We start from the raw sequence: 23228 nt of genomic DNA on the forward strand, positions 1-23228 counted from the left end.
AAAATCTATTCTGGTAGCGTGAAACCTTTTGGACACCTTCCCCCAGCCTCCCCGTGCTTGGCTTCAGGGGAATAATTAAAAACTCACACCTTAATTTCAGCGTATATAGCCCTGAAATTGTTCCTCACCATGGTTCCCTCTTACCTCTGTCATCAATGTGAACTCCTCCTCACTCAGATCTGCACATCCTGCCCTTTTATTTCATCTCAAAACTACAGAATGCAGGCTGTGGGAGGACCCTTACGCCTCACCTGCACCAGTCCCTGTGAGAGCACACCACAGAACAAGCTCCAGGCTTTACCCTAGGTGGGAACGCTGATGGAGTGGGGGAGGCAGGGGTCAGGTGCTCAGGTGGGCCCGCCTTCCCAGCCGTGCCCTGGACTAGGTCCGCAGAGCACATGTTTTAAAAACCACTGCTTTAGACACACTTCCTGAAGCCCAGAAAGAGGAAGTGAGTGTTGTTTATGTATTACACGGGAGAGTGTGTTTAATTTTAATGAAGCGGTTCACCACAGATTTGTTCAACTTGGTGGAGTTGGAGAAGATAAGTGGTAAGGCTCTTTTTACTGAAATATAGTTGATGCACAACATTATGTAAGTTTCAGGTGTACTACGTAGCAATGTGACGTTTGCACACGTTGTGAAAGGACCACCATGGTAGGTCTAGTAACCTCTGCCTCCTGCAAAGTTGCTGCGGTGCTATTGGCCATCTTCCTCCTGCTGCAAGTTACACCCCTTGGCTTACTTATTGCGTAACTGCAGGTTTGTGCCTCTTAATCTCTTACTCCTGTTTCACCCACCCCAACCCCCTCTCTTCTGGAAATCACTTTTTTCCCTTCCTTATTTATGAGTCTGTTCTCATTTTGTTTTGTTTGTGTGTTAGATTCCTCACATAAGTGAGATCATGAGGTATTTGTCTTTCCGACTTACTTCACTCAGCATAATACCCTCTGGGTCCATCATATGGTTGCCACTGGCAAGATTTCATTTGCTATGGCTGAGTAATACTCCGTTGTATTTATGCCCCACATCTTCTTTATCCATTCATTTCTCAGTGGACACTCAGGTTGCTTCCATATTTTGGCCGTTGTAAGTCATGCACATTGGTGTGCATGTATCTTCCTGAACCGGTGTGTTCCCTGTCTTGGGCTAAACACCTGGCAGTGCAAGTCTGTCGGCGCAGTGTGTCCTGTGACGGGAGCGGGATGTTGGGTCCCCCGCGTTACTGTGCTGCTGTCAGTATCTCCGTTTCTGTGCGCTCATACTCGCTTTATGTGTTTAGGTGCATATGTATTTACAAGTGTTGTATTTTCTTCTTGGATTGACCCCTTCAGAATTATGTGGTGTCCTCCTTTGTCTCTGTTACAGTCTTTGTTTAAGGTCTATTTTGTTTGATCAGAGTATCCTTGCTCCAGCTTTCTTTTTTCTCCCATTTGCATGGAATCACTTCTCCATCCCTTCCTTTTCAGTCTGTGTGTGTTTCAGTCAGAAGTGAGTTTCCTGTCGGCAGCATAACATGCGTCCTCTTTTCGTGTCCATCCAGCTGCTCCGCGTCTTCTGATTGGAGCATTCAGTCCATTTACATTCAAGGTGAATGATTGATACGTGGGTACTCATCGCCACTGCGTTAAATGCTCCTGGTTTTTGTGGTTCTTCTTCCCCTTTCTTCTTCTTTTGCTCTGTTCCCTTGTGATTTGATGACTGTCTTTAGCGTTACGATTGCATTTCTGCCTCCTTTTTTGTATCTGTTATATATTTTTGGTTACCATGAGTTTCACAAACAGCTACTATCGATCGATCTATCATTATATAAAATAATCACATATATGATTATTTTAAGTTGTTGGTGTCTTCAGTTCGAATGCCACCAACGACCCTGCATTTTCACCCCTCCCGGGTTTGATGTTCTGACGTATTTTTCATCTTTTTGCTTTGTGCATCCTTTAACTAGGGATCGTGGATATCGACGGCTTTAACCTTCCCACTGGCTTTGTGAGAGGTTGGTCTGCTACCTTCTCTGTCGTTTGCCTTTACCAGTGAGATTTCCCCTTTGTAATTTTCATACTTTCAGCGTGGCCCCTTCTTTCCCACATGGAGAAGTCCCTTTCACAAGCCTCGTCAAGCTGGCTTAGTGGCGCTCAGCTCTCTGGGCTTCTGCTTGTCCGCAAGACTCCTTACCTCTCCTTTTAATCTGAATGGCGGACTTGCCGGCGGAGTTCTCGGTTGTAGATGGCTCCCTTTCAACACTTTGCGTGTATCACGCCGCCCGCTTCCGGCCTGCAGAGCTCCCTCTGCAAAGTCAGCTGAGAAATTATGGGAGTCCGCGTGTAAGTAGCTAGTTGCTTTTTTCTTGCTGCTTTTAAGATCCCCTCTTTAACTTTAATTTTTACCATTTTAATTATAACGTGTCTTGTTGTGAACCTCCTTGGCTTCATCTTGTTTGAGTCTCTCTCTGCTTCCTGGACCTGGTTGAATGTTTCCTTTCCCAGGTTAGGAAAGTTCTCACCCATTATTTCTTCAGATAAGGTATCTGCCCCCTTCTCTCTCTCCTCCTCGTGGGACCCCCGTAATGTGACTGTTAGTAAGCTTGCTGCTGTCACAGAGGTCTCTTAAGCTATGTTCATTTTTTTTTACAAGTTACGTATTTTTTTCTGTTCAGCTTGGTTGTAGGGTTCTTAAGAGAAAGATAATATCTTCTATTTTTGTATCCCCGGCATTTTGTTAAAGTGCTACCCCGTAACGGGCATTTGATGAAATGGAAGAGGGAGGGAGGGAGGGAGGGAGTGGGTGAAGGAAGTCTTAGGACCATGAACAGGCTTACAAAGAGCCAGTGTGGACGGACTGAGCGCAGAAGGTTCAGAGGGACAAAGAGTGTCAATTTGGAGGTGGAAGCTCGTAAGTATTTGGGAAGCGAAGGGGTGGTTTCTGTCCCTATAACTGAACGGCGCGGGACCCAAAGAAGGGGCCAAGGATTCGCAGCCCTGCCCAAGGGGTACGCGAAACGCCTTCCTAATGTAAGCCCCTTGGACCGCAAGGCGAGAAGACACGTCTTGGCGAGCACACAGGCGTTTGCAGACACGCACCCCTCGCATTTGTAGCTGATTCATTCCCGACCTGTTCATGCTCAGGACTCTGTGTTTTGAGATGAGCAGGTAGCTCCTCGGGGATTCAGGAGGGGCCTCAAGGAAAGCAGGGTGACCAGGAGAGGTGAGGCTGTGGGCTGGACCCAGAGGCTCCTCCACTCCTAAATGGAGGTCCTTGGGAAAGGAATTTAGGAAGCTATGAAACTCCTTGCCCTGCATTTTTTTAAACCTCTGCTGCTCTTTCTTCCAAAACAAACAAAGAAACGAAACCCGGGGTAGGCAGTTGGCTTTGTCTGTTGAGTGTGGATAAGAGTGCCAGCTGCCGTCTCTGATGAGATCCTGTCACCTGAAGGCTGGACAATCTGAAGCCAAGGACCCCAGCCCGTCACCGAAGTCCTCAGGAGGCCCTTAGGACAGAGATTCCGGCCCTAACCTCCGGAATTCTGCTGAGCGGGGGCCTGCGGATCTCGTGTTTAAGCCGCTCTCCAGTTACTCTGTGACTAGCCCGGCTTGGGGACCACTCTGCAATGGAAGAGCGCACTCTGCTGAATAGTCTGTATTTCTCACCGTTCTGCCCATCTGCCGTCCTGCGCTGTGGCTCGACAGCACACCGAGGGCTGGAATGCGTTAGCAGCTCAAGTCCCCCGGGATGTCACGGGGTCCTCGGGGGCTGCCGGCCTCAGCAGACGCCCCGTGGCCAGTGAGCGCGTTCCTCAGGAAACTGCTCTGAAACGCCTCCATCCGCCTGCGGCTGGAACGGCCCCTCTCCCCGCCCCGGGGAGACCGCGATTTGCCAAAGCCCTTTGCTTGGTAAGCAGCAGGCGGTGCAGCACGGCGCCCCCCTGGCCCGGCCCGCCCAGACTCAGGGGGCGTTCGTTCCCCCACTACCGCCGTCCCGGACAGCAGGCGGCCCCGTGCCCGCTACCAGGAGCTGCATCCCACACGGCGCTAACCGCCCCAGACAGCTCTCCGGCAAACGGTGGTGTTTCCGCTGTGGCTCATTTACTCAGTCCCCGTAGCTGTTCACCCGGAGTCGGGCGCACGTAGGCTGGACCGGAGCTCAGGCGTTAGGCGTCCGATCCCTTTTTTCGGTAGGGAAACAAGCCAGCGAGAGGAGGGAGGCCCAGCAGTGAGGGCAGAGCCCGGCACCCCCCCAGGGCCCTCCCCCCGCCCCCCCCGCCCCCCGGCCGCGCACCCTCCCCCCGCCCCCCCCCCCCCCCCCCCGCCGCCTGGCCGCGCGCCCGGGGAGCAGGGCAGTGCCGGTGGACTTGGCGCGGGCAGCTCTGAGAAGAGGCGCCTGCCCGCCGGGCCTGTGGAAGTGTGGCGGCTGAGCGCACCCACACCGTGGCAGCCTCGGGCGGGGCTCTCCCCGACCTCAGAGCAGCTGCCATGAGCCCTGGCGTGTCCACCCGCAGCGTCTTCCCCGCCCGGGGGGGCTTTTTGACGCTTTTATCCCATTTTTTATGTTTCTGGTCCAGAGCATCTTTCCGAAGAAGTGCAGTTTGTCCCACTTGTTCGAAGGACGCCAGCTCCGGTGAACTGAGCAGGAGCGGGAAGCAGACCTGTCCCGGCCCCTCCCTGCCCAGCCCGCTTTTATTTTAGGTCGCTGAGGTGAGTTCACGGGGCTCCCGGCTGCTGCGGGGTCAGCACCAGCTGGTCTCAGATGAGGGGGTGAAAGCAGCGCCTCCTGCCGCTGTACTGAAGGCTTAAGCCTCCGGGTGCAAGGAGGGAGGGGCGGCTCAGCGGTGGAGCGCGTGCCTAGCATACACGAGGTCCTGGGTTCAATCCCCAGTGCCTCTGTTAAAAAAAAACAAAACTAATTACCTCCTCCCACCCTCCCCAAAACGATAAAAAATTTTATAAAAAGTCTCACAGGTGCAGAGAAAGGGGACGAGGCACCCACAGGCTCTGAGGACTCTATTTAATCTTCATGACAGCCTTAGTATCTTTGGCCATTTCAGTAGATGAGGTGAGCAGAGCTTTATGAACATAAGTGAGATGCTGGTTAAAGCACCTGCTTCGGAATCAGCCGGCCAGAGGGCGGCACGGCTGATCTGCACCCTCCCCATGGTTTACTGAACACTCGGTACCATCCATCGCCCGTCAAATGGTGTCATGCAGAGTATTAAGGGGACAATACATGCAGATCGGCAGTAGCCACTCATCTTGGCCTCTGCATATTGAAAACGTCTTTTCACGTTTCCTACATTAAAAATAGCTTCATGAGGTACAGAATTTTATGTTGACATTATTTCCCCTTAGTCCATGGAAGATTTTAGGTATCTGTTTTTTTGCTGATGACATTTTCTGCTAATAATCTGATTGTCATTGTTTAGAAGGAAGCCTGTTATCTCTGGCAGGTTTCTTGGTTTTCTCATCCTTAATTTTCTGAGGTTTCACTTGGGTATATCTTGATACAAATTTATTTCATTTTATAATGCTCAATATCTGATGGTTTTTCAGTCTGAAGATTCTCATCTTCCATTCTGAAAAAAAGCATTTGCTTTTGTCTTTTCAAATGCGCTTCTTGCAAATTCTATTCTATTTCTTCTTTTGGAACTTCTTATTAGGTGAGTTCTGGAACCCCTTAAACTTTCATCCATGATGCTTTGTTGTGTTTTCATATTTTTAAACCTGCATTTGGGTGAATTGCTCAGAAGTAGCTTTAATTTTACTGGTTACTTCTCTGGTGTGTCCAGCCTAGAGTTTATGCTGCTTTCAGACATTTTTATTTCAATGAATGTATGTTTCATTCTCAGTATTTCCAGTGGGTTCTTTTTCATATCTCCTTGGTTTTATCTCAGTTGTTTCTTTATTTCTTATTCTCCGTTTATGACTGCCACGCCCTCCTTTACTGCTTTAGGATCAAACACACTTATTTTACATTCTCTTCTGCTCTATTTGCATTTTGTTTGCGACACTCAAAGCCCACGTGTTGATACTTGAGTCTGTCTTTCTTAGTGTTCTTTTGCTTTTTTGTCTTGAGTTTTAGTTTTCTACTCTCTCTTTCCCCATGTCGGTCTGTGCTTCCCCCTCCCTAGATATTACATGGTCCTTTCCAGCCAGACGGCAGAACTGAAGTAACACGTGAAGTGCTAGCTTCAGATTCCCGTTCAAAGCAATCGCTGAGTGAGTGGGTTGCTTGGCTTAGGACCTCATGCCTCAGCTAAGTACCTATTTCCTTTCCCATCTCAGGTTTGAATTATCGCATACATTACAGCCATGGGCAGTATTTGCAGCCTTTTCTCTTTTTGTTTTGAGAGTGAAGCAGCCCCGCCTCAGGAGCTGAAGCACCCACCTCGTTCTGGCCTTTCACTTGTGTCAGGCAGTGTTGGTACCTGTTTGGCACCTGCCCTTTCACGTGCCTGGACCTAGAGCCCCACAGATTAATGATTTAACTCTTTTCATCACTCAGTGTCTTCTTCCTTCATTTCTAAACTGTGGGCATGTTTCTCTTAGTGTTGCATATGGGTAAGTCTTTATAATAAAAATTTGCCCTGGAGAAGAATCATTTTAAAGATTGAACTCAGTGGCATCTTGAAAACAAGTACAGGTGTATTTTTAGGTATTTTTTTCAGGAGTCATGTCACACTGCTGGCTCTTGCCAAATTTACAGTTGGAAGAAACCCCTAGATCTTTCACAAATTAAATGCTGTCAACACCCAATTTCTTCTAATCCTGCAAGTTGTCCGGTTACTTTGGAACTAAATGTGCTGTTACGTTTGTCCTTGTTCCAGCTTGATACTGCGTTTGGAAATGCAGTGATTTTTGTAGCAGACATCTCAAGCTCTGAGAACCGTAAACTCTGGGCTTCATGGGGCTGGCTCACGACGTGGACCAGGGCAGGGCTGAGGCCGAGCCCTGTTTCAGTTCCCTAGACGCTGCTTTCTAGCTCAACACCAGTCTGCAGATCAGTCTGTCTAGGCGTGTCTTTAAAGTGGACTATGAACTTCACTATGAAATTCGCTAAACAAATGTGAATCGTGGAGGTAGACAGTGTATTTGCTGTAAGAATGTGAATTTCAAGCTTGATGGTGCAACTGATTAAGTATTTGGCCTTAAACAATTTGCACAATTTCCCTCAGCTTTCTATTTTCTCATCTAGCAAATGAAACTTGTAAAACAGAGGCTCATGAGGTCCCCGTAGGGAAGCAGGCAAAGCCCCTGGCACACAGCAGTGGTGAAGGAACAGTCCTCCCGTCCCGCCCCTCCCTTAAGCAGCCCCCCCATTGCTTCGTCTTCTCTCTGTGCCCTCACACTAGCACTAGCACAGGAGCAGAGCACGGATGTGTGGCTGGAGCACGGTGGAGTGGTGGGAACTGGGTCGGGGAAGGGAAGCTGGTGTCCAAGATGGGAAGGCCTCTCAGGCCAGGCTAAGAAGTTAAAACTATCCTTGAAACTGTCCATGACGGACCAGCAGACATTTTTCAAAAGGGAGTGATGGAGAGTATGATCAAATTAGTGCCAGTGTGGGTTTGAGGAGGAGAAGGTGTGAGAACATGATGACCTCTGGGAAAAAGTGCATGAGGGCTGAATTAAGCCAGGGTCAGCAGGGATGGAAAGGAGGGTGGAGAGTGGACTCAGGACGTACTTTCCTGGGTCAGAATCCACAAGGCTTGGTGACCAAGCCAGCACGTGGGGGTAGGAGGGTGAGCAACAAAGGAATCGAGGATGACCTTGAAGCTTCTTGCTTGGGAAAGTTGGTGATGGCTAAGACGAGGGTTGTCCAGTGTGGTCCTTGTACCAGTGGTAACAGGGTCACTGTGTGAACCAGGCAGGTAGCTAGGTAAGGGCAGAGAAGGGGGCCACAGGCCAAATGGAAGAAGACTGTGCAGCCTGTGAATAACAGGGATCTCCGGGCAGACAGTAAAAGGCAGGAACCTCTGGAGTGATAAGAAACCGCACACTATGGGGCAACAAGGATCCTGGAGGATGACAAAGAAAGTGGGGAAAGGCAGGACTCTCCAGTGTCCAAATGCAACCTTTTGCTCATTATGTCCTCATTTCAATAAAATTAGCCTTGCAGATTAGAAGTTCCCATCATGCACCGAGGCCATGACACTGTCAATCCAGACTAAATAAGGACAAAAATCCCTCCTCCCCTTGGGAAGGTGGAGCTGGGTGGAAATCAGGGAATATGACCCCAAACTGCTCCCTCCCAATGAATATTCTGCCCATTCATTGTCACACCCTGTGTAACCAGCCTGCCAAAGACACTCAGGGCAGCTGCTCACCTGAGGCTGCCCGCTCTCCCCCGAGAGCATCCTATCACTTAAATGAGTCCTTGCTTTACCTCCTTGCCCTCTGTGTTTTGTCTCTGAATTCTTCCTGCCATGATGATGAGAACCTCATCTCTGGCAACAACTGGGCACCTGCTAGAAGAATCGATTCTCTGGTCCACCCCAGCGCTACCTCACCAGACACTCTGGGGAGGGGACTCAGCAATCTGTTTGAACAAGTGCTCAGGGTGATTCTGAGGCAAGCTAAAGTCTAAGAGCCACTGAGATGGGTAATGCAGGTGGAAAGGCAGGGAAGGGAGAAAACAATAATAATGTGTTTGATTGTATATTTTGGGCTTTGAGAAAGCTGTGAAGCCTCCAGACCATGCTTGGCATGCAGCTACTGCAAGCCTGGTGAGTAAAGAAAATACTACATTTGTAGACAGAAATTTGCTAGACCCGAGTGTTCACGCATTAAGGATTGGTTTCTTTTTCTAGGATTTCTAATAATTTTATTTTCTCAACTGAAATAATGTGGAACAATCAGTTAAAGATAATTTTGATGCATTGAAAAGTTTCTTACCTTGTACTTTAATTAGAAAAGATATTAAAAGAAGAAAAAATAAAATTTTTATTTCTTTAAGCACAATTAAAGTGCTTGATTGAAATCATATTTGAATATCCATCCTGGAAAAAAAAATGTGAAACTGAACTTTAAAAACCACTTCTTGAGCAAACGGGATATTTCTTCCTGACATTTCGGAAGGATATTTACACCCTGATGCCATCACACATTGTAATTATGTAATTGCACATTATAATTGCACATTCTAATTACATGATCACACATGTTATGCTAATTATATAATTAGACTTAATGATAGCAATTGTGCAAGTACATAGTATCAGAATCAAAACGAATGAATCAAAAGCTAGAGTGTACACGGGGATTATAACTTTGTAATATAAAACCCTCAAAAATTTTAAAGCAGCTAATGGTCACTTCAAATGACTTAACAGGTATGAATGGTAATCCCGTCTTGTTTGTTGGTTATGTTAACCTCTAAAATTTAGTTGGAGTTGGATAAAAACTCATGTAAATTGCAAAATCTGGAAGGAGACTGAAAAAGAGAAAGATGGAGAATGAGGAGCAACTGTAGAAGTCAGCAGGATTTCAGACAAAGCAGAAGTAGTTCCATTTTTATCCTTATTCATATTTCGTCTTCTGTTCTGACAGCCATCAAGATTTTAATCATATCTGAATTCCTGGGCTTTTGTCACTTAACTGCCAACTTTAAGACTGGGTGAATGGGGGCATTCACTGCAATTACTATTCTCTTCAACTTCCTCAGGATGCAAATCTTTAGATAGTATCTCAGGACATCGGAATGTTTATTTTCAATAGTTCCAACTGATCTCCATCCTGGGAAAATGAAAGTTTGCACATTGTTGTCCTTTAATGTGGGGACGTGATCACTTTTGCTTATTTTTCAAGCCGAGGGTCTTGGCGGAGGGAAAACTCCACGGGCCCTGCGCCCTCCACCCGCAGGCTGGGATCCGCCTGCCAGGAGGTGTCTGCCTCCAGGGGGCTTGCCAGCTGCCAGCTGCCAGCTACAGAGCGCAGAGATGGAAACATCACTTTAAAAAAATGCAATTTTAATTGCATGTTCTCCTGAAGATGCACCCAAATGGCTGGTTTAATTTCCCCAGGGAGCCTATTTCCGCCCTTCATGGAACATGGAGCCTGTCTCCAGGCTGACAGCATGCGTGGATTTATTTTCTCTCCTTTGCCTGTGCAGCAGTAACCCTGCGCTAGCAGCTACCTCCTGAACAAGAGACCAGACTCCTCTGATGTTTGATCCTCTGCTCATTAGGCTCCCAGAACACGTCACACCTTCCACCTCAGCCCCTCATTCGTCCTGAGCGGGTGGCAGCTCCTGGAGCGCGCGGGCTGGGGCGGGGCAGCGCCCCCTCTGCAGCCAGGTCATCATGCCGCCGCAGCTCCCTGCGCCCCCGCCTGATCTCAGTGTCTTCCGGCTCCTGACTGGCAGCCTCGGCCTCTGTGGCTTCCGGGGTGGCCGAGCCCGCGTTTTCGGTGCCCCACAGAGGGAGCAGAAGCGCACACCCTCAACATCCCTCCCCCGAGTGAGGGACAGCCCCGGGTTGCAGGCCGCCTTGTGATAAACGGAGCGTCGGGATGCACGTTTTTCTCCCCCAGAATGTGGACGCCGCTGCTCCCCGTGCGTCGGGCGATTCTGTGCCTGGGAACTCTCGTCCTTACGATTCCGAGGATCAGGACGTACCAGTCCTGGAGCTGGCATGCGCCTCGGAGATTCCCTGCCCGCATAGATGTCACACGTCCATGCACTCACTCTCTTTCTTCCTGTAACTCAGAGTGATTCAACCCTCCTTGTAAAAGAATTGCTGAAATAGGATGTTGTGAAATGTCAGTGGACTATAGGACCCACTTTTCATTATTTAGAGTTTTTGCTGCGTGTGAATTAGAAAACTTTAGAGGAGCAGAACCTTAGAGAACATGCGTTACAGAGGCTACGTGTTAGACACGAGGGGCCGCGTCCTAGAGCTGACTGAGTGATTGTCCGAGGAAGGAAGAGCTATAACCCATGTCTTCCGAAGCCTGATTCTGTGCTGTCTCCATGATCCACCAGCCTGTCTCCCTCGAACCACACTGGCTCATTCATTCATGTACAAAGTGCGTATTAAATATCTGTTAGTATGCTGAGCCGTGAAGAAGAATAAAGACGAGGAAGTGAGCTCATTGCCCTGGATTTTGTGATTGATCAGTGGTGTGCAGCCTGCGTTTGAGTCAGACAGGGGCCAAGACAAGGTCAGAGAAACGTGGGCTGAGGCTGGGAGGGAGGACAGGCTCCCCGAGACTTACGAAGCGGCAGTTACATGCACTTAGCCGTGAGAAGGGCTGGGATTTCAGTGCTGGGCGTAGGGGGCATTCCAGGAGGAGTGAGCAGAGTCCCCGCCGTGGGCGGTGAGATCGTCAAGGCCCCACTGTGACCTGAGCCAGAGGAGTAATCGGAGGTGAGCTTCGGCCAATTACAGAAGTCTTGCTTTTGGGCTTTTAATTCGCCCTGGAGATAAGTGGGAGCTGCTGAAGATCTTTGAGCAGGAGACAAAAAGTATCAGAGGTATGATCTGGAAAGACATGCCAATCTGCAGCGTGTGGGTTGGGGTGACGTGAGCCGGGAAGATTGGTTCATGACACCTGGTCCGCTGTTCTGCTTCCTTCCCATGGTTCATGGCTTACCCACAGCTGACAGACGCCTTCTCTCAAAGTTTCCCTCCCTGCTTCCCTCTCCCCCTCCCTCCCTCTCCTGTGCCTTCTCACTTACCCGTTTATCCAGCAGTTAGCTGTGGAATCCCAGCCCCAACTATTTGTCACACTGATCCTGGTGCAGATGATGTGGATGCTGTCAGATGCCCCCCTTGGCCTGGAGAGTCACCCAATCCAAGAGGGTGTGATGTGACATGTGAGGAGTTGGGAGTGAGTGCTGAGTAGGGCACCGGAGGCCCCTGCCGCTGACCCACCTGAGACGGGATGGGAAGGCTTCCTGGGAGACCTGATGGTCCTTCTGAGTCTTGAAGGAAGATGAGGAGCTGGTTAGGTGAACGGGGTTTAAGGAGGGATGACACTCCAGGTCAAGGAGCCCGAGGTACCAGGAACGAAGCAGTGAGGGTGCCTTCACCACACACACAAATAGATCAGTACAGTGTCTCTTCGCCCAGAATGACGCCTCCTCCAGCAGCTGCAGGTTCGCAGAACCGTCCGGAGCACAGCCTCACTCCCTGCAAGACTTGGCACCTGCCTAGAAAGTCCCATCCAGACCACATTTTCCAAAGTTGTATCTTCCACTCACCCACATCATCTTACCCTGCTTATTTACTTTTCATGTCATATTTCACCTTCTAACTTACTATAGGCTATTTTATTTTGAAACCTACCTGTCTTCACCCACCTCTTTCCTATCCCCGCCTCACCCCCCCCCCCATCAGCAGAACATAAGCTGCAGGAGGGAAGGGTTTCTGTTTTGTTCACTGTCACGGCCCTGGTGGCTGGAAGGAGGTGGGAGGCATCGTTCTGGCTGGGTGACATTTGTGGACTGAACAAGCAGACCTGTTGCACTTGCTCCTGGCATCTCTCTGTCACCCCCCGCCCCCATCTATTCATCTCTCCTCCTGCCGCAGGTGGAACCTGCCCTCCTCTTTGCCGGCCTCCGTCAAGACTTATCTCCATCAGCACACATTTCTCTTCTGCATCTCCAGCTCCTCATTTCCGCTGGGCCCTTCCCCTCAACTCACCACCACGCCTCCATCTCTCTGTGCAGCAAACGAGCCAACAGGCACATTCTCCCTCTGACATGGGTGCTCTCTTTCTTCCCATTCCAACCAGGCTTCTTGGAAGGGGAGCCTTCCTCTGCCTCCGGACTTCCCTAAGTGCCTACCACTCCTTAAGCCACCGCTCTCTAGCTTCTGCCATAAAGTGCCTTGTGGAAGGTCCCCCATGACCTCATCTCACCATCTGCTGGGCATCTGCTGTGGGCTAACTTGTGTCCCTCAAAAGGGACATGTTGTGGGCTTAACCCACAGCACCTGTGCATGGGACCTTATGTAGAAGCAGGGTCTTCACAGATGGGATCACTCAGGTGGGCCCTAACCCAGTGACTGGTGTCTTTAAAAGAAGAGGGAAATTTGGACACAGACACAGAGGGAAGAGGCCACGTGGTGATGAGGCAGAGATTGGAGTGATACGTCCGCAACCAAGGAACACCAAGGATTGCCAGTGACCCCAGAGGCTGAAAGAGGCAGGAAGGATTCTGCCCAGAGTCTCAGGGTGTGCAGCCTTGCTGTGTAATGGGGAAGAACAAATCTGACTCCACACTGGATCCATTTCTTTTGTTTTAACCTTTGTATCCACTGCTTTTGCTACAAGCTAAGAGTGTTACCTGTAGCCTGAAATATACAGGATATGCAGCTGATTCTCCAGGCTCGGACCTTTAAAGGTGTAACACTTCCATTCACGTAGAGATAAAAAGTTGCAGAACAGAGAGTAACATTTGTCTTGTTGGAGGTTTACAGGAACATCATGACCTGACCTAGAGCACAGCTGCAAGAACAAAGGGTTCTGACACCAACAAGGTGGCAACAACCAGCCACACCCCCCTCCTTTTAGTATAAAAGAAGACTTAATTCTAACTCAGGGAAGATGGTTCTTTGGGACACTGGTCCACCATCTTCTCAGTCTGCTGGCTTTCCAAATACAGTCTCTGTTCCTTGCCCCAACGCCTCGTCTCTTGATTTATTGTCCTGTCCTGTGGCAGGGGGTAAGAGCTTGGACTCAGTAACACCCACACCTTGATTTTGGACATCCAGCCTCCAGAGGTAAAAGAACAAATTTCTGCAGTTTAAACTCCCCCGTCTGTGCACTTCATTCTGGCCGCCCTAGCAGACAAAGGCAGCGTCTTTCAGTTTTAAGTTCATTTGGCCTCTTGAACCATTTGACAAAATCAATAATTCTCTCCTCCTTACGATGCCTCTTCGTCCTTGCCTTCCTCTCCTCCTCTCTGGCCCTTCTGCTTGGTTTCTTTTGGGGCCTTTGTGGCCTCCCCTACCCACTTAGAATGCTGCTTTTCCCTGTGAGTTAGGAGAGAAGTTGGAATGAGACATTGTCAACAGCAAGTCTGAGTTCTTATTTTTTGAAAAGGTTTTTGGTTAAAATGAACCAGAACATTTAGGGCACCAGCCTCACCCCTCACCCCTAAATACTGTGAATAAATAGCTTTGATGACCAGGAAGAGACTAAGGCTTTTGTGCGGCCTGTAACAGGGAGGCATTCATGGAGATTTTCATGGGAACAGGCAGGGCCTGGGTTCTGAAGTCTTTCTCCTTCTCTACTGAGTGTGTGTTTTATCAAGTTAATCCGGCAGCGGGACTGAGAGGCAGGGGTGGGGAACAGGGGTCATTATTGTGGTAATTGAAGGAAGAAATAGTTTTTCTAAGGTCTCAAAAGGTAGGAAAAATGCAAAACCTGGAGGGTGCTGTCGGAGGAATTTTGCGGCCCAGAGCGGGAGCGTTTTCGGGGCCTCTGACCAGGAGCCGGCAGTGACTGATGTCTGCTCCCAGGGGCCTGCGTCTCGGGCTGCGGGGATGGAGACCTGGCACGTCATCCGCTGACCTGGGCTCCCGTCTCAGCCAGAAGACTTGGCGGGAGGGCTTGTTGCCTGGGAAGTCACGGAGTAGGTGGGGAGCTGTGCGTGCCCACCTGGGCCCTGCCTCTGCCTCGGGTCCTGGGATTCCTTGCAGCTCAGAGGTTCTGCTCCTCGTCACGAAGCACGGAGGCTGCACTGGAATGTCTGAGACTCCTGCTGCCTTCTTGCCTCCTGATGGTAACTTCTCACACCCTCCTGCACTCGTCCACTGTGGAGCGAGCCCTGTGAACTAGAGTCAGGCTGTGAGGCACCTCCCTCCCGGGTCCCCACTCTGGGACCTCGACCAAGCAACTCGGCCTGGTTTCCTCACCTGGGAAGTGAGCGCCCTGGACCAGAATGAGGACCAGTCAGGACACACGTGGCCTCAACCTTGGTTCTGTGGCTCTGAGTGTCCCAGACATGTGGCCATGGTGCGGTGGCTTTCAGAAGAGGACAGAGCAGTCAGGGCCGTGGAGCTTGGAGCAGGTGCTTCCTAAATGCTCCTGTGCGCACACATCGCCCAGATCTTGTTAAAATGCAGGCTGCTTCAGTGGGTCTGGGGGTAGATCTGGCTTTTCTAGGATGCAGTGCTGCCACCGCTGTCCTCCTGGCCACACTGGAGCAGCCAGGGTGCCGCGGAAGCTGAAAGACAGTGGTCTCTGCTTATTGTGTTTTAACTGGACACACCCCTCTCCGCCAGTGCAGCCACCCTTCGATCAGCCTCCTGAAATGAAACTGCCATGCTTAGCAGTTCAGTGTCATCTTAACTCCCAAACACATGGGGACCCAGCAGTAAACACACCGCGTTTTAAGCATGTGTGTTGATTAACTGGATTCCAAATCCTTGCTACATTTCCAGCAGCCTGGGTGGGGCAGATTCTCACAACACACATCCCTCTGCCGTCAGGATCCGCAGCAGTCCTGGCCCCTCTGCTGTGAGTCTCCAGCTCAGCTCTGATTAACCAAAGCAGCACATCTGTCACAGCTTCCAGGGGAGGGCACACCACAGTCCAGTGGTTTCATTTCATGAAAGACGGTGCTTAGGGTGGGCTGGCAGAATTCTGGAGAGAGCAAGGGACAGTGGCATGTGTGTGCCCCGAAGAACCTGGGGGGAGAGTGTCAGATGATAGAGAAAGATGATGGCCTTAGATCTGACACTGAGCCCCTCCAACTGGGTTGAAGAAAAGCTGGTGCCATTTAGTACGTGATGGGGCAAAGGCAGTGCGCTAATACTGGGCCGAGTGCCACTGAGTCGTGAGCATCTCAGCCGGGCAGCTCGCCGCTCCGTCAGCGCTGGGCGACCTCTCCGAAACGGAGATCCTGACATCGGTCAGCACAACCATAGACTCTCATTGCTGTCACAACTGATGCTCACAGCAATGACCCAGGGGCCTCCAAGACCAAGAAATGCCTTTTGCATCATCAAAGAAAATTAAATTATGTTCTGTAGAGTTTGATACTGAGGTTCCCTGGAAACAGTGAAAATTAGCAACCCATGTGGCTGTATTAATTCTCTAGTAAACTGAAGTGTGCGTTTCTCACTCTGAAAAGCACATTTGCACACCCATCAGTAAAAGCTGCTCTAGGCCTTGAGGAGGCAGCGGGCAGGATGTGGGCTGAGCGAACACCCCGCTGTTCAGTTCCCGGTTCTCTCGTGGCCTCGTCTGCGCTCCAGGTTTCCAGCTCTCACCATTTGCCTGATGCTCTGTCTCTATCCTGAGCTGGTTGCCATGTCCCGGGAACCTGTAACGAAGCAAGTTGCTAAGTGGACTGAGCGACAAGCAGGTGTAACAGGAAGGCTGTTAGAAGATGGATGTTCTAGTCTCACTCCTCCCTTCTGTTTTTATGGAGCTGGAGACGAAACTGACTCACAGTTCAGATTTAGTGGCTGTATTTGCCAAAGAGGAATGCATTTCCTTTGTGGTGTGTCTCCCAGGATCTAATGAGATGACACTTGTGGAAGCAATTCGTAAACCCTGTAACTACCAGGCAGATGACTAGGATTGTTCTCCGGGAACTGTTCCGTCGCGCACACTCTCCTGCCTCTTCCGCGTGTGGAGGGTGTCTGGCAGCTGCCCGAGAGGAGAGGAAGTCGGGGCGCTGGGCGTTTAGCTTCAGGATCAAACTTACCAGAGCTGCAACCCCAAAGTCACAAAAATAACGCAGAAACAACAACTGGAAAAAATGAACTCTGATTTGACAAATAGCTAAACTGTACAAAACCATGACAAGCAAGCACACCCTCCCAGTTCAGATCACTTCACTCCAGCTCCTTCAGGGCCACGTTTCCCAAGATTAGGTGGCGGGCAAGCTGACTCAACACAGTCACTAACTCATGTGCTCGGGGCACTGCTGTCTCTTCTGGCAACCCTTGATCCTCTCGAACTTCTGTCTGCCACGACCGGTGTCTAATCCAGCCCTCTTGCCCCGTCCGTTCCCTTCCGGGATTTCCCGCCTTTGAAACACTACTGAGGCACATTCAAGGTCAGTGAGCCGAGCCTGTGCGGTCAGCCGGCCTTCCTGGTCCCCCTGCACAGCAGCTGCCACGGTTAGGAAGCTGCGGCCACCACAGCACCTGCCTGAGAAACCGATGACCAAAGAGCAAGACACAGGGCCCAGAGCTGCCCAGACTCAGCACTCACATCACCACCGCGGGAAAGGCGCTCTCCGTCCCCCTCCACTTAAAACGTCTTGTCTGCGTGCATTTCCCTGGCAGAAACTAAGCCACATCTGAAATTCAGCTGCAAGAAGTCTGGGAAACGCTGCTTTTAGCCTTCTAGGCTCTATGACCTGAGGGCAGGGAGCACAGAATGGGACAGAAGTAGAAGCCAGCGCCCACAGACAAACTATAGCACGGGCTACCTGTCATCTGCCTGTCCTGTCCGTCTGTCCGTCCATCCATCCATCTCCCTCCCTATCCACCTGACTGGAGGCCATGCTGCAGGTGGAAACAGCCATGCCTTAGGTGCAGGGGACCTGAGTTTGGTCCTTTATTTGTTGTGATCTAAGGAAAATTCGCTTACCCTGGAGTTTCCTTGATGTGTAAAGAAGATTCTAAAATTTATTTCCCAGCATTTTTATTAGGATTAAATGACCCAGTTCCAAATTTGTGGAATGACAAGACTTCTTGAAACGTTTTGGAGTATTCACAGAAATAGTACGGACGTAACACAGCATCGCGCGCTCTCCGTCGCCACGCTGTGGGCAGCAGCCACGGCCACGCACGGGATAATGAGGGGCCTCTCGGGGCCGGCTGCGCTTCCCGGGCGGACTCCTGCTCACCTCCTCCTCTTCTGTGAAGGCCAGGGGCGTGGTTCCTTGCTGGTTACTCTGCCTGACGCTGTGCGTGTGGCCTCTGATAGCTGGCGTCCTCAAGGCAAGTGGCTTGGCTTGCTTTTAACCCTGTCGTTCTGCGCTGAGGTTCCCTATTTTAAGCAATACAATAAAACCGCTCTTAGGCAGAGGGGCAGATTCATTTCCTCAAAAGCCTGGGGACTATATAAGCATATTCTTCTTCAGTGATTATTATTGACTGAAAGAATGCGATGTCCAACGAGTAAGATGAAACAGGAGATTTCTGCTCTTAAGACACTTATGTCACATCTTTGCCATTTTTGGGGAAAAATACTTGTTATATGGTTAGGTCTTGACTATAAAAATTTTAAAGTATGGGTAAAATATTTGCCTTAGAGGCTGAGTAAAATTTAAGCAATTATTTTACCTTTCTGTGTATTGTCCCAGAGAAGTAGATGGTAATCTGGAGAGGGTTTTAGGTTGGGGAGCTTTCACTGGTCCTCAGGGTCTCCAGTCTGGAGTCAAGGCTTCACAGAGGGGAGCTGCGCCCTCCGGACTCCCGGGGTTTCCTATGGTAACGGACAGGGAAGCTGAGTGTTAGAAGCAGCCACGAGACTTTTGGTCAAGAAAGCAGGTTCCACCGCTGGTATCTGCTTCCTTTTCAGGAGGGAACTGCTGGAGAAGCGTGGTGGGCGGTGCCCTTGTGGACCTTTACGTCAGGGACAGGGTATGCGCCTTAGGGGAGCAGAGACCACCGCAGTTATGAAGAGACAGTTAGAGGAAGGGAGGTGTTGCACAGAGGAGACGCTAAGGCTGCTGACCTTGAGTTGTCAGCTTTTATAAAGGGCTGGTGCCTGTCCTGCAGGGTTTGGACTGGAGGGCGGTTCTGCTCATGCTGGCAGGACTCTAATTCCCTTGTTTGCTGAAAGAGTGCAAATCACTCTCTTACTCTCTCCTGTATTCTCTCTGTCATCTTTTAAAATATATACCTGATGTGTGTACACAAACGAATAAACCTGTCACGTGTAAGTTACAAGACACTGCACTGTGATGAATGCCTGTGAACCCGTCACCTTGTCTGAGGTCCAGGGGTTGCCTTGTTCTCTGTCCTCTACCCTGTCCCATTCTCCTGCTGACCCAGGAGCCACCTCTTCACTGTGTTTATCATCCAGTCACGATTTTTAAATAATTTTATTATGTATGCATATGTTATGGGTTGTGCTGTGTCCCCCCAAATCCACATGTTGGAGACCTAACTGCCAGGACCTCAGAATGTGACTCTCTTTAGAGATAAGGTCTTTATAGAAAAATCAAGTCAAACTGAGACCATTAAAGTTGATCCTAATCCAATATGATTGGTGTCCTTATAAAAAGGTGAAATTTGGAGACAGACAGGTTATGCTCACAGGGTTCCTGGTGGAAAAATTGGGGTTCAGGAAAGTGGTCTTATGTGTCTAAACCCACAGAAGAAGTAACTGGCGAAGACAGGTTGCCATCGACCCCAGGTCCCTGTGATTCCAAGACGTGGGCTGTGGTCCTTGGCCATTCATCAGAGCTGCAGCACGTTAATACTCGTCCCTAATCTCCCAAGAGGGTGAGAAAATAAAGGAAACATTTGTTGATTTTTATTAATAAATACCTTTTAAGGATTTTTAAGAAGATAAAACAGATATTCAGGTAAGAGATGTCTAAAAGGGCTTTTGGACGTGTTTAATAGGGAATGGCTCAAACATAAGCTCTGGGAGCTGATTTTATAACTGTACGTTGTGTACATACATAAATATATACACCTGAATTCATGTGAATTCATTTGATATATATTTAAAAAACATACTCCTATGTATATTTCTAAGGATACACATCTCATTATCACCTGGAGTGTCGATTCATCTGAAAATCTGTTTCTAGGTTTAAACTACTTGGGTTTTCTGCTCTTCTTAGTTTCTACATATAGATTTTTTTCTTCTGAATAACTAAACCCATCAATCTGAAATTATAAAAAGCGATTCTAAACAAGTGTGTTGGGCATACGTGTCACCGTGGGATCAGACCTGCCCCCACACGCAGACTTTGACGCGACAAGCAGGTACTTCATTCTGCTTCCCCCCAAGCCCCGGCACCTAGTATCTCAGTGACGCCAGGAGCCGCACGAAAGTGAGTACTTCCCCTTCTAAAGTGTTCCAGCTGTTCACGATGAGAAATGAGGCTTTCCTTCTAGCAGGTTCGAGGTGAGCCTGCCAGTAAAGTCCTGTTTTCCCTGGTTTTATTGATTTGTTTTGGTGTTCGTTGAATGCTGCTGTTTAAAGACATCGTTGACATCTGATTTGCACTATTGCAGCAGATTTTAACCAGCCAGAGGGAAAAATAGCTCCTGTGCAAGCTCTCTTCGTCCACAGGAACCGTGGAGGCAGCCGCTGCGGGCACTTGCACTGGGAAAGCAAACGAAAAGCTACTCAGTCTCAGGTGCCTGTGGCGGGGCGGGGAGAGGGCGCTACTGAGACGCTCCGGTGGATTATAAAAAGCAAGGCGTTCAGGGCTGGCGAGGCCTAGCAATCGGGGCTCGGGGGCGGACGGCGGGGTCGCCCCACTCCCGGCAGGCGGGCCGGGCCGCTCCGCGCATGCGCACGGGCCGTCCTGCTCCGCGCGCGGCCCGGGTGCGAGGTCGGCTTTGTCCGCCAGCCCCGCCCCGGGCTCCCCGCGCGGAACTCTCTGCCTCGTTGTTCGAGAAACGTCTGCACTTCAGTTTCACCCCCGTAATTATTCCCATCCCCGGCCAGTAACGCGCAAGGATGCTGAGAGACTGTGTGAAATAAATGGGGACGTTCCCCCTGACTTATAAAAGAAAGTGCCGCACTGATGGTTGTCCGTATTATTATTAAATAAATTAAATATTAAATACATATTAATATTTATTTTAAGCCCTAATGTATTATTGTAAGTAACTATTCATTATTTAATATAATATTGATAGTATCCTACTGCAAGCTCTGTATTCACGTTGCATAAGGCATTAATATCCCGTATGTATTACATAATTAATAATTGTGTATGAATATACAGTATGTTATATGTCTTGGTACTATACATGCCTTTAATATACAATATTATACAGCCTAATTTCGACTGTGTTAATGTATGTCATATTAACATGTAATTAATTATATTTAATTATTAATTGCTGCACATTATAATTAATTATCTTATCGATCATATTAATTATAGGTATGTCCTTATTTAAGAAACCCTGATAAAGATGAATGAAAGAGACAAGCTGGACTTGAGATGGTTCTTTAAACTCTATCTTTTTATTGTTCCCTTTACTCACAGACCCCAAGTGCTTACAGACGGGGCTGGGAGACAGAAGGGGTGACGGCTGAAACAGCGGCCTCAGTGCTGATTGCAGATCAACCACTGACTCAGATAAATTGTCTTTGATATAAAAAATCAATATAAAAGTATAATTCGATTTAGTGGAAAGATCTGCACATGTTTTTGTTGGCTGTCTCTATTTGGTGAGGTGGGTGACAGAGGAGCAAGGACCCAGGATCCAGCATTCAGGATTCCAGTCCTGGCTTCATGCTTTCCTGCTGCGGGACCTTCGATGCCTTCAAGCCGTACTCACTTCCAGGAGGGTTTTAGGGACCAGGTGTCACCAGGGCTGTGCACTGACGTTACCTGTGGTGGTGCTTCATGCACACCAGGGAAATGGGCACACGTGGGCGTCGCACGAGGGTTGTCACTGGTCACTGTATTCAGGAACTCAGGAAGCACAGGAGAAAATGCCTCCTTTTTGTTTAACCCTGACAGCTCTCTTTTTTTCCCTAACAAAAATAATGCCTATTATTTTCCCCACATCCAAGCTGCTTCTCATAGGAATTAATTCATATTTTAAAATTGCTCTGTCAAGTCTATGTAGCTTCCTCAGCACCAACTGGCTGCCCCAGTCCCCAGGGTCCATTTATAACTGTAAATCCACATGGGGCAGCTCAGAGGCTGCGGCTCTGACAGCATCAGAAACCTCTCAGGAGGCATCTCTGGCCCTAAATGGGGTCTGCTTTGCTTATTATGTGGAATAATAAATGTCACTCAAAGTGTGTCTGGAAACAATCACAGGATTAAAAATTTTGGGTGGATCCAACATCTTTATCTACATATGGCAGATGAAATGATTATTTAAGTACTTTCAGGCCAAAAGCCGCTTCACATAGAAATAGCTGTGGCAAAAGCGAGGTCATAGCTCACATATTCGAGAGAAGAGAACGGCCCTCAATCCCCCTGGCCAACTCGCAGACTGAGCAGCCGGAGGCTCTGTGATTTGTGAAAGTGTGTTTTCCTTCCACATGAAATAGGAAGAGAAGTTGGGTATACAGTTGCTAACGTTTAGTGAATGGTTCCAGGCACCGCGCTGACCACTGAACACCCACTGAGACATCCATTCAGACCCGGGAAACAAGCAGCCCCCGCGGTGGCCGTGTGACCCCCAGATGGCAGCCCAGACCTCAGAGTGCAGCTGCCCCCTGGTGGCTTCTGGACAGTTACTGGGTCACTCCTCACGTGAAAACTTTAGATGCGTGGTCTAAATCTGCGAGTGTGGCTTCCGTCTTCCATCAAAATGATTCTCGGTTTTAATAAAACAATTGTCATTCAGTTTTATGTGCTGGCTCTCCACCCGCATGGAGAGAGGCTGGCGGAACCATTTATCAACAACGGATTACGTCTCACCGCGCCGAGGGCCTCTCCTTTCCACTGTACGAAGTATTTTAATTATTACTCCGTGATTGCTACAGGCAGAGGGAACAAATGAAGCGCTGGTGCTGACTGAATAGAGAACGCACATCGGAATTTTTAAAGGAAAACACAGCAATCTTACTTCCCAGGTGTCCAAAGATCCAGCGTATCTGGGACGGTTCCCCACCCTGGAGGAGAACGAAAGGAGCCCTATTGGGTAGAAAGTGGGTTTCTGTCCAAAGCAAGTTGTGCAGACCATGTGGCAGGTGAGCATTAAAACGTATGTTCATCTGTTAATGACCCAGTTATCACATAATCTGAAAACGTGTTGAAGTTTCATGAGATTTTAATAAATCACCGGCCCCTGAATCCATGTGTGTAGATGACCGTCTGTGTGTCAAGTGAAACCTCTGTGTCCTACGTCTGTCCCCTGTGCCTGCAGAGTTCAGTCAGTGTAATCCTTTGAATAGGGAAAGGCATTCCCGTTGTGTAACTCTTTGTGGAAAATTCAAATTACTTAAAAAGTTACCAAATATGAGCCCATTAAAGAAAGAGTAGCCTGCCTGCAAGGGGCCTCTCGTGGTGCTAGCGGGGTGGGAAGCTGGAGCTAAGCAGGCGGGGCTGGGGCTGGCCGACGGAGGATCGGGGGGCCTGCAGAGCGTGAGTCTGGCTGGGTGGGACCGCAG

General features: G+C 49.3%; 1 long non-coding RNA gene across 1 annotated transcript in view; it reads left to right on the forward strand.

Annotated features, from left to right (window-relative positions):
* LOC141573451 (uncharacterized) overlaps positions 1 to 22972 on the forward strand; it is a 72976-nt gene extending 50004 nt beyond the window's left edge. Inside the window, exons 3-5 of the long non-coding RNA XR_012499167.1 lie at positions 4562 to 4694; positions 9540 to 20277; positions 22212 to 22972. This is a non-coding gene — a long non-coding RNA (uncharacterized LOC141573451). The remainder of the gene's footprint in view (positions 1 to 4561; positions 4695 to 9539; positions 20278 to 22211) is intronic.
* Positions 22973 to 23228: the final 256 nt, after the last annotated feature.

Source organism: Camelus bactrianus, chromosome 15 (assembly GCF_048773025.1).
Source record: "Camelus bactrianus isolate YW-2024 breed Bactrian camel chromosome 15, ASM4877302v1, whole genome shotgun sequence".
Taxonomy (NCBI): Eukaryota; Metazoa; Chordata; class Mammalia; order Artiodactyla; family Camelidae; genus Camelus; species Camelus bactrianus.